This window comes from Phalacrocorax aristotelis, unplaced genomic scaffold, assembly GCF_949628215.1.
Source record: "Phalacrocorax aristotelis unplaced genomic scaffold, bGulAri2.1 scaffold_51, whole genome shotgun sequence".
In the NCBI taxonomy this organism is placed as follows: Eukaryota; Metazoa; Chordata; class Aves; order Suliformes; family Phalacrocoracidae; genus Phalacrocorax; species Phalacrocorax aristotelis.
The window spans coordinates 275,759-285,656 of record NW_027441371.1 but is presented as its reverse complement, the minus strand read 5'-3'; the positions used below and the strand labels follow the sequence as shown (position 1 = coordinate 285,656).

Here is a 9,898-nt window from a genome sequence, read left to right as displayed (position 1 = left end):
TCATACACCCCACCCTCCCACCCCAAAAAAACAACCCACACATGCCACGCGTTAAACAGTGGTTTTCCATTGTACTTAGACGTGCTTACATAGGTGTGTTGGTTTGTTACTTTTTTTAATGCAGAAACAGCAATACGATAGATTTAATACAGCTAGCAGTTAGACGGGTGTAGCTTTAGAGCGTCGGCTGTTTACAAAGCAACTGCACACCTTCTTTAACTCACAGTTTAAACAAATGAACTTGCAGTGCATCACACGTGCTTTGTACAGTCACGTTCCACACGGCAGGTCAGATGCTTCACCCTGCCTTGTCCTTGTTCCCCCGACTCCGACGGGACCGCCGAGGCCATCCTGGGGACAGCGCCGCTTTCTAGCAGCTGGGTTGCTTGCCTGGACGCCCCACAGACAAACAATCATTTCCCCACTGAACCTCTTCTCAAATATTTTCCTACCCCTGCAGGCCCCACGTCCTTTGGTTCATATTTCCTTTTTTCCAGGCTTTATGCACAGGACCGATGATTTCCAGAAATAGAAACAGAGGCTGATTCAGTCCAGGCTAAACATTCTCTGACCTAAACCAAACTGCCTTCGAAGAGATAGCTGTACTGTAGGCACCACCTCGGGAACAGAAGTTGCCCTGTCATAAAAAAAAAAAAAAAAAAAGAAGAAAAACAAGGCATTTCAGGCTGAGGAGGCTGAACGGTGTGCTGGGGGCGGTGGGGAGTTGGAAAGAAACAGTTCAGACGATCAGAGCGAGCTTAGCGTTGCAAAGCGTGCCATTATTTTTAATTTGGCAGTCAGAAGAAAATAGATTCCGACACTGATTTCCTGTGTGCTGCGGGAGTTCTCGCCTCAGCATTCCTGTGCACCATTTTACTTTTGTGTCCCGTCTGCTTTGCTTTTGCGCTGTAGCTCTCCGGTTCTAGCTACGCTTCCCACCACCCCCGTTACTCTTTGACAAGCCCAGCTCTCACTGTGCTTCCCTTCCCGTATGCGCGTGCAGGGAAAAGCCCGCGCGTCTGCCACTACAGGACACGCTCTGGGAGGCAGGAGAGATGACGACGCTCCCTGACAGAGGACACAGCTGAGGGGCGGTCCGCCGGGGCTGGGGAGATGGCAGCACCTTCCCTCAGCTGCCCCATCCGAGCACGGGTGCAGGTGAGCGCTGAGGAGAGACAAGCAGGCAGGAGCCGCAGAGCGAGAGAGAAAATAAAATTCACGGGTGGGTGCTACTTACGTCTCATTTGTAGCGCAAGGGATGAATTCTCAGCACATTCTTGGAGCTGCCCCTTTGGGACTCACGGAGAAGAGGGAGGTTGGCCACGCGGTGCAGCCCAGCTCTGCTTCCCCTAAATGGTTTTACTGTTCAGGTGTTGCCCTAATCTGGCCGGTACCCCTGCAAAGAGTTTGGGATTTCTGCTGCCTCTCCGGGCCAGCCGCAGACCCTGACTTCATCGCAGCGAATGACCCTGCACTCCTCAGAGCGGTTGCCGAGTCACATCCCGCTGCCTTCCCTGCAGAACCGGAGACCCTTTTTCAGCCCTTGCCCCCTCTTCTCTCAGCTCGTTGCCCATCCCTTTTTCAGGGCCAGCACCGATCCTGCCTCCAGCTCGCCCTGTCTCCACCTGCGAGCGCCCAACAGGAGCTAAATGTCTCCTCAAGGACGCACAGAAGAGACGCGCAGGCAACCCAGCAGAGACCCCCTGCAAACATCTTCTTTCCATTTTCTTTCCTCTCCTGACACGAAGAGATGACTTAGGAAAAAGCGTACTGCTCACACTTCACCTGCACTGCTTCTACTTTCACTTTCGCTCTCCTTGGCAGTAATTAATAGCGGTGGTTGGGGAGGGCTGGGGCATTCCCCCAAAGCGGCTGCAGTTACATCCGGGCGGTTGTGGCACTCCATTAGCTTTGTCATTTTAAATCTAAATCTTCTGGAATTGTTAGTTCTCGTCGGGAATCACCCGCACCTGCAAATTTTCTTAATGCCTACGCTTGAACCCAGCCACTGTTTAACAGCTCACCTTTATTTCTGTTCATTTAAGAATCTAAAGCTTCGTTTACTGCTTGGGTTGGAAGCAGGAGCTGTCGCTGCCTCTGAACTTTCTAACAGCCCTGTTACAATTTCAGTATTACCCACTCCCAATTTAGCTTTCCAGTTCAATTTTCATTGTAGATTCTAAAACTGTCCTTATTTTGTTTCTGATCAGGAGTCATTAATGCCTGCAGTTGATGTAATAACGGCTGTATTTAGATTGAGCTATTAATGACTCGCAACTCTATTTATGGCATAAAAAAGGACTGCCTTTATTTTTTTTTTAATTACAGATTAGGAATAATGACTGCCTGGTTTGCTCAGTAATAGGTGCGATTAAATTTAGTCACGACTCCTCCCTAAATAAAATGTATTTATTTGCACTCTAACAATTTAACCTTCCCTTTACCGGTCAGGGGCACCGACAAGTGCCCGTGCGTACCTCCGCTCCCCCTGCGCCGGCTCCCCAGGGAACAGCCTCTTACCCTGACCAGAGGCTGCAGCGGCCCGTTGTCGTCCCCGCTCCTCGCCCTCGAGAAAGCGGCCGCCTGAAGCGGCGGCAGATCCGCTGCTGCCCAAAGGGGACGGAAATGGCGCGGGGTAAATGATAATATGAAATGATAAATGAATGAAATGATCTCACAAGGGGGAAGAAAACCAGCAAAGCAAAAAACAAACCCCAAACAGAACACCATACCACTAAACCGTCTCACCGCCCCCTCAGCGCCCGAAACAACATCCCGGGAGAAAAAAAGCAAAGCAGGCCACAAGGGACCTTTCTAGTACAGATGCTGCCAAAGAGTGCCAAGCTCTGGAATCCTTACCTCAGGCAACGCCTCCGCTTCTCTAAACGCCAGAGCACGCCTGCCCGGGGGGCTGAGACAGCCCCAAAGCTGCGACCGCCCGAGGGAACACGGGAGCACCGACGGCAGAGAAGCCCAGGGGCAGCAAGAGCTGCCCGAGCCCCGGCTGGGCCTCTTCGACCCCCGGGCCCCGCCCCCGCCCTTCCCACAGCGCCCCGCAAAAGGGGCGGGCCGAGCCCCCCCGAGGGATGAAGGCTCGCAGGGTGGCAGCAGAGAGCAAAGTGCACCGCACAGCACCAAAGTGGGTGGGTGGGGCCAGGTGGGTCGGACATCAGACGGCCCGCCTGCCCATCGCCGGGGGCAGGGCCCGTTGCTAAGAGCGTGGCGAGGGGTATCAGGACCGCCCTCAACGGGCTATCGCAAGGGGTCAACACCTGTCGCTAGGGGCTGTGCCTACACGGTTCCGGCCCCCACGGTGACGTCACCACGTAGCGTGCGGGGGGTCACTAAGTGGCGTGGAGAAGTGAGCGCGGCAAAATGTCGCTACAGCCCGTGCACGGCTGCTGGCTGCAGTACCGCAGTTTGGTCGCACGGTGGCAGCAGAGAGCTAAAAGGTCGCCACTGCGCATGCGCGGCTGCCCACCTGCGGTACGAGGGTTTGGGCGCTCCGTGGAAGTAGGGGGCAGAAAATAAAGCGCCACCGCGCATACGGAACTGCCTGGCTGCAGTACCGGCATCTGCTTGCACGGTGGCAGCAGCGACCAGAGGAAAACTTCAGCCTGGGGAACGGGCAGCTTCCCGTCTGCAGTACCCGGTTTTGATCGACCGGTGACTGCCGCGATCGGGTAAGGGGCGGGTGGAAATCTCTACCAGGGTAGCGCAGCTCCCGCCTGCAGTCCCGGGGTTTGGTCGCTTGGTGGAAGCAGCGAGCAGAATACAAAGGGTGGCCACTGCCCACTGCGCATGCGCGGCTGCCCACCTGCAGTACCGCGGTCTGATCGCACGGTGGCAGCAGAGAGCAGAAAGGCGCCACTGCGCATGCGCGGCTGCCCACCTGCAGTACCGCGGTCTGATCGCACGGTGGCAGCAGAGAGCAGAAAAGGCGCCACTGCGCATGCGCGGCTGCCCACCTGCAGTACCGCGGTTTGGTCGCTCGGTGGCAGCAGAGAGCAGAAAAGGCGCCACTGCGCATGCGCGGCTGCCCACCTGCAGTACCGCGGTTTGGTCGCTCGGTGGCAGCAGAGAGCAAAAAGGCCCACTGCGCATGCGCGGCTGCCCATCTGCATTACCGCGGTCTGATCGCATGGTGGTAGCAGAGAGCAGAAAGAGACGCCACTGCGCATGCGCGCCTGTCCACCTGCAGTACTGCTGTTTGATCGCACGGTGGCAGCAGAGAGCATGAAGAGACGCCACTGCGCATGCGCGGCCGCCCACCTGCAGTACCGCGGTCTGGTCGCACGGTGGCAGCAGAGAGCAAAAAGGCGCCACTGCGCATGCGCAGCCACCCACCTGCAGTACCGCAGTTTCGTCGCACGGTGGCACCAGAGAGCAAAAAGGACCACTGCGCATGCGCGGCCCCCCACATGCAGTACCCGGGTTTGATCGCACGGTGGCAGCAGAGAGCAAAAAGGCGCCACTGCGCATGCGCGGCTGCCCACCTGCAGTACCGCGGTCTGATCGCACGGTGGCAGGAGAGAGCAGAAAGAGGCGCCACTGCGCATGCGCGGCTGCCCACCTGCAGTACCCGGGTTTGATCGCACGGTGGCAGCAGCGACCAGCAGAAAAGGCGCCACAGCGCCTGCGCGGCTGCCCACCTGCAGTACCCGGGTTTGATCGCACGGTGGCAGCAGAGAGCAAAAAGGCACCACTGCGCATGCGCGGCTGCCCAGCTGCAGTACCGCGGTCTGATCGCACGGTGGCAGCAGCCAGCAGGAAGAGACGCCATTGCGCATGCGCGGCTGCCCACCTGCACTACGAGGGCTTGGGCGGTCGGTGGAAGCAGGGGCAGAAAGTAAAGCGCCACTGTGCATACGGAACTGCCTGGCTGCAGTACCGGCATCTGCTTGCACGGTGGCAGCAGCGACCAGCGAAAAAACTTCACCCTCCGGAACGGGCGGCTGCCCGTCTGCAGTACCCGGTTTTGAGCGCTCGGTGACTGCCGCGAGCAGGGTAGCGCAGCTGGCCCCCCGTGCTGTTCCGCGGTTCGGTCGCTCGGTGGCAGCAGCGAGCAGTGACACATCGTCGCCACTGCGCATGCGTCTGTTCCGGGTGCAGTACCGCACTTTGGCCGCACGGTGTCAGCAGGGTCCACCATCGCCACTCCGCATGCGCGATTCCCGGCTGCCGTAGCACAGCACGGCGGCAGCGGCACGACGTCCGTGACTCTTCTCTGGGGCAAGACCCGCGCCGGCTCTGGGTCACGTTCGCCGGGATAACGGAACTGTTACTGCGTGCGCAGAGCTCATGTTTCTCTGCACCTTCCCCACTCCCGCAGCCCCAGCAGTGTCAGTCGTTGCCTCCGCACCGCCCACCACCAAAGTGCCTCGAGCATTTTAGTCCTTCCGTCTCGACTGCTTTAAAAATCAGGTGGCCGTTACCGTCCTCCCTCCTGCCCCACTCACCCCCACCCCACGCCCTAGGGAGGAGAAGCAGCACAAACGACCTGGGGAGAAAGGTCCCCTTTCCCACCCCCCACCCCCCCGGAGTGAGCCCCATCAGTTGCTGTAGGCCTGCGGCATCAGGGCTGTGACAGGGAGAGCAGCAAGTCAACAGGTCCTAGAGGGTTAAAGAAGAAAATCAATCAGGGGAACACAGCTGCCCTTCCGAAGGCAGGCTGCCTGGGGTGAGGGGGGCAGCTGTGCGTCAGGGCACGGGGCAGCCAGGCAGACCAGGTGCCAGTGGCTGACCTGCAAAGGACTTGTGCGCTGCTGAGCCTTGGGCTTCGTTGGCTTGGCAGCGCCTCGCCTCGCCTCTGCACTGCCAGGACCCTGCTCTGCTCATCCTGCGTAAGCACAAGGCTTCAGCGAGCACAGAACAGGAGGCCAGGGAGAGGGAGGACGTCACCGGGGAAAAAAAAGTCATGCGGGGGGGCCATGTCAGGGGAAAGCGTTTGGGAGGGCACAGACACACGCAGAGGGAGGGCGGGGGAGGAGGCGGACACCGCTGGACAGGGGCATGTCTGGGCAGACACGCCACGGGGAACATGCATGGGGATGACTGACACCAGGGGGTCCCCCCCAGGATAATCCACAACGGGCAACTCACCTGGGCTAACCTGCAGCAGATGATCCGCTCCAGATAACTGACCCGCTCCGGCGAATCCATTCCAGAGAAGCCCCAGCAATGCCCCTCAAACTGCCGGTGTTTCACCCCAAATTTTCCCCAGTTTAGGGTTTTCGGTGGGTTTATTTAGTTTTGGTGATTTCCGGTTGGATGTTTTGGCTTTTTTTGTTGTTGTTCGGGTTACTTTGGTTTTGTCCGTTTGGGGTTTTTTTTTTTTTTTGCTTTTCCATAAGGTAAAAGTTGGGATTGCTTTTCCAAACGGTTCACTTCCGGGTTTTTTTCACCCTTTCCACAACATTGAAATTGGCGATTTTTTGCTTTTGTGCATGAGAATGGTTAGCAGGGTTCCGCCCCCCCACCCCCGCTTTTTTTACCCCCCTCCTTTCCAACTGCACAAACCCAGCAGGAGTGGGCTTTCCCAAGAGCCCCGAATTGTTGTCTTTCCCCCAAACCTGTTTGGGGTTTTTCACCCCCCACTGCAGACCCAGACTCAGGGGCTTTGGAGTGTGTGTCTGCCCTGGCAGCAGCTCCCAGGCTGCCTACGCAGCCCCAGAGGGGAAAGTCCCCATTTGGGGGAATCGGCCCCAAATCGGGATGGGAGAAGGAGAACGGGGAAGGGGCAGCATTTGAAAGCGCTTTTGTGCCTTCAGTTGACTGGGGGGTGGGCTGTGTGTCTAATTTTTAAATCTTCTCTATAAACATCTCTATCAACGTGGTTTCTTTGCATTTTAAAACCTTACATAGCATAGACATTTGCACTATGTGTCTACTTACACATCCTTACGGAGTACATCTATATTTTATATATACTATCTGTTTTACATTTACATACAACATCTGTTTAGACTTAGCTATTATATTTACACTTACACCTATTTAGGCTATTTACACTTACACAGAATATCTCTTTACACATACCTGTTTAGACTTCCATATTAACACGTACATAAAACAGCTATTTAGGCTAGCTATCTGCTTACTTACCCTTTGACACTTCAATCTTTTTCGACTTCTCTATTTAGACATCTACTTACAGTTATACCTCGGCTTATTTCACTCTATATAACTTCTATTTAGATTACACATCTACTTAGACTATGTAACACACACTAAGCGTAGATGCTCGCTCTAGTCAGACTTTCTTCTGCTTTGAATTCCTTCATCTATCCTTTTCACTTTAAACTCCTTTATTTTTTGATCTAGATATATAGACGGTCGAGTTACTTTTGTGTTTTAAAACCCTGCATCTCGATGCAGAATTTTTGTATCCCGAAATCCGTTATGTAATATAGGAGAGATAAGTTCTTATCTCAAAATCCCTTTATGCATCTATAAATTAATATTACACATGTCAATATATATAAGAGGTTTTTGTAATAGCCCCCCTGAATTTTCAGGCATTTTGGGGCTGTAACCCCCCTTTTTGGGGGGGAACCCCTACATGACGCCCCCACTCACCTGTTCCTCTGACGCATTATCAGCTCCCCCAGTGACACCGGGGCACCCCACATGACATCGTCACACCCCCCCCAGGACTCCCCCAATTTTATTCACCCCCAAGAAGGGCACTAAACAAGGGAACCTGCTCCAACCTGCAGCTCATTACTTTAATAGTGCCATTTACAAAGGTACACGCACACCCCTCCCACACCCCCCAGAAAAGGGGGAGCTCTGCTAAAATCTAAAAGGTGGGGCAGCCCCCCCAAACAGCTGCAGCCCCCCCAGCCCCTGTCCGCAGGCTGGCGCCTGCCCCACGGCAGAGCAGGAGCGTGCCAGAGGACGGTGTCACGTCTCTCTCGGGCTCCGCTCGGACATGTTCCCGCACTGGGACGGGCTCCCCGGGGTGACAAACAGCCCCGGTCCCTGGGGGCCCCGACTCTCCCCACCGGGCAGCCCTCGCGGCCGCACCTGCGGGGCACCCGCTGGAGACAGAGCCAGGAGCCTCCAGGCCGAGGGATGGCCCCTTACCTTCACCACGCTTAACGACCGGCAGGCATCTCTTGAGCATCACGAGACACTTAGACGACATCTGAAAAACAGAAATCCCAAACTATATTTCAGCACGTTAAGAAAATAGCACAGAAGAAAATGGAGGAGCTCAGTCAGCATAAGGGGTAGGAAGGAAATTGAGCCGCAGCAAGATTCCAGGCAAACGGGTCACGTCAAAACACAACACATCCTTTAAAAGCTAGAGTGATTGGAACGCTTGAAAACGGTATTAAGACTAACCGATACCATTTTGAACAGATCCTTCGCGTAACACTGAACACTCTGGCTGGTGCTGGAAAACGTCTCATCCCTTCCTTACGGCACCGCTGCGGGGAGATAACCCCGTGAGGCTGCGGGGCAAAGTTGTACCGGAACCGGAACCTCCGCTTACAGACCCACCGCAGCAGCTACAGCCCTCGCCCTGCCGCCGCACGTCTTGCTGCCTGGCTCCACGAAGCCTGAAGTGAAGCGTGTCAAACTTGAAAGAGTAACGTAAAAAATTAAGAATAAATCTCAGTAATTCACTTTGTGCTGAGAAGGCGGGCGCGTGTTTACGCACATCCAATATGAGCGTCTAGGCTCTAAAAGCTTTCCATTTTCCTTCTGCGTTCATTCAACTCGCACAGCCGTTCACGCCCGCCATAAGATTATCTATCTCCAAAATACACAGCAGCAACGTGACTGGGGGGTTTTGGCGTGTTACGGAGTCGGGAGGGACGTCCGCCCGGCTGCCCCGCCCAAGAGATGCTGCTGAACTGCCAGGGAAACGCGCGTCGAAAGCGAGACTGAAATAAAGTACTTAAGAGCGCTCCCTCAAAATACCGGCAGGAAACACCCCCCCACAACATTCAGTCGCCCCTCATTAAATATTTACAACAAATACCTACCTGCTTAAGTACACCTAACAAATCGTACCCTACATCTGCTTGGCAGTTACAGCTGAAAGAGCGCAAGTCACGTCGTAAATCAGACGATGTTAGCTTTTTTTTAAACTTTCATTTATGACAGAAGAATCGGTGAGTGAAGAGATCCCCGATACAGTTTTACTTTTTTGGGGGGGGGGAAAAAATAATACCACAACAAAAAACCACACAAATCAAATCCCCAGTGTTGCAATACACGGGGCTACCAAGAAGGACCGGCAGACCTGCTAATGCGTTCGGCTGTACCGAAGCATGCAGGCGAACCGCATTTTATGGTATCTCGACTGTTACAACTGAGAACCCAAGCACTACCAATGCCATCAACCTTTGGAGTATGTGCTGTGCTTGGATCTCCGCAAGGACCATGGATTTTTTTATCTTTAAAAAAAAGCAATACTTTGCAAGTCTTGTGCTGATGAGTTCTGCTGACAAAGACACTGTCTCTAAGATGCACTCTGATGGCAAGTTCATAGAATGCAACCTCACTGAATAAGAAATATCTCAATTTTTCAAAATCTCTTCCTAACAAAAGTCACACTGTGGGGCTTTCAGATGGGTCAGATTTTGCATCCTTTCACAACAAGAAACACACCAGCTAACCAGGATATTCTTGCAGTGGCCAGGTGCCTCTTCATCATGTAAAAAAGGAAAAAACCCAGAGCCAGCAATAAGTATCACACAGGTCAACACAGATCTCTTCCAGAGCACCCCCCTCATCAAAACGAACATGCCCATCGGCTCACCTGCTCTGCACAGATTCCAGCATCACACCCCGCTTCCGTCATCGCTTGTGGCACCAAACGTATCAACACACAGTAAACTACCGTTACGCTCGTGAGAAATCACCGCCCCGTGACTTCCTCATT

At 54.4% G+C, this 9,898-nt stretch overlaps 2 long non-coding RNA genes across 2 annotated transcripts; both read right to left on the bottom strand.

Annotated features, from left to right (window-relative positions):
* Positions 1–355: 355 nt before the first annotated feature.
* On the bottom strand, positions 356–1,607 carry LOC142051474 (uncharacterized). The gene is made up of 2 exons (XR_012658511.1): positions 1,238–1,607; positions 356–637 (listed from the first exon to the last, which is right to left on the bottom strand). It is a non-coding gene; the product is annotated as an uncharacterized LOC142051474 (long non-coding RNA).
* Positions 1,608–7,713: 6,106 nt separating this feature from the next.
* LOC142051473 (uncharacterized) lies at positions 7,714–9,586 on the bottom strand. Its single transcript, XR_012658510.1, has 2 exons — positions 8,350–9,586; positions 7,714–8,149 (listed from the first exon to the last, which is right to left on the bottom strand). It is a non-coding gene; the product is annotated as an uncharacterized LOC142051473 (long non-coding RNA).
* Positions 9,587–9,898: the final 312 nt, after the last annotated feature.